Below are 1,562 nucleotides of genomic sequence, written 5' to 3' on the forward strand. Positions count from 1 at the left end.
TATGAAGATCATATATCACCTTTCACCCCAAAATAATTTTATTCATACCCCTAAAATCATTATTAATTTAAATCACATCGTATTCAACTGACATGATATCAGCATCTATATTTTAATTAATATTATCTCTGTTTTAATACTTCGCAAATAAGCACAAACAGTTCTATTCTTTGTTCTATTCTCCCAAATATTATATTATGGTATGATACATTTTTTTTATTCAGTCAATGAAATATTACATATCGTTTTAAAAAAATCGTCGGAAGAGAAATTAGAAGCAACATGTGGTGTAAATTGCACTATATCGAACATGTGCAAGCAATGCAGGATAAAAAAGGGTAACTTCTGTAAAAATTATCATTTAGTTAATAGTTCAAAGTGGTTTGAAATTATAAGTCGTAAATTTGGTAAATGTAAAATAGTATGGTTAGTAGATGATATTGCAACATATTCAGGGTTTGATTTTGAAGTGTTACTACGCGGGTTGTATGAGAAAGTGTACAGGATTATTTGCGATAGTGGACATGATTTCTGGTAGAAGAAAATTACTAGAAAAAGCATAACACACAACAAGCCGACTGTAAGTGACAATTATTGGAATAATTTCATTTATATGATATTAGAATTAAAAGTGAAGAAAATAATATTAATATTACAATAAATAAGTATGATCTACCTATAAAAACAAATAAAATTGTCCGCAAAAATGTATTTTTAGATTCCTTAGGTATACATTATAACAAATTAACTATTCTGGAAAATCACCGCAATATCAATTTCGGGTCAAGTACAGATGAAATTTGGTAGAATCTACTTTCTGGAGGGCAGCCGTCGGAAATGGATTGGGGTGATGACGGAGATGAAGAAGAGCTTAACCGTTATATGGATACGTATGAATGTTGTACCTAGTGATGCGACAAGAGAATATTCTTTTGCAAATTATTACCGGGTAATTTTCTTTTTAAATTTTATATTGTCACTGTGAATGGTGATGTGATTATATTTGAAGGCTATTAACACTGGTGTCAGTCGTGAACTCGTGGCAGAACTGTATCAAATATAGTCGTACAGACCATAGATAATAGAAGATAGCGTAATTTACTTCAATAATTTTACCTCATTAATTTCATAATTATTAAAAAACATTGCACAAGTTATTTTTAAATTTTTTTTTTTTTGGTTTACTATAAAAATGTATTGAATTAAGTATTATTCTAGTTATCTAATCTAGACTTGGGTAGTATTCCAAATACAGTATTCGGAATACTGTATTCGAATTACTTTTTAAGTATTCCGAATACTTTTTAAATTCTTTTTTTTTAATGTATTCAATACGGTATTTTGATCAACCCGCTGCTCCGATTGTTCAGCCACCACGAGCAAGTGTTATTCAGTTTGCGCCCGGTATTGCCCGACCTATTCGGCAAAATATTCAGATTGCACCACATATTTTCGTCCCCGATATCCCGGCTGATAGATCAAACACATTATATGAGGACGAGATATGTATGACGGTTATGGATACATTCGAAAATCAAGATTTGGCAGACGATAATACAGGT

The sequence above is a fragment of the Acyrthosiphon pisum genome, chromosome X (assembly GCF_005508785.2).
Source record: "Acyrthosiphon pisum isolate AL4f chromosome X, pea_aphid_22Mar2018_4r6ur, whole genome shotgun sequence".
Taxonomy (NCBI): domain Eukaryota; kingdom Metazoa; phylum Arthropoda; class Insecta; order Hemiptera; family Aphididae; genus Acyrthosiphon; species Acyrthosiphon pisum.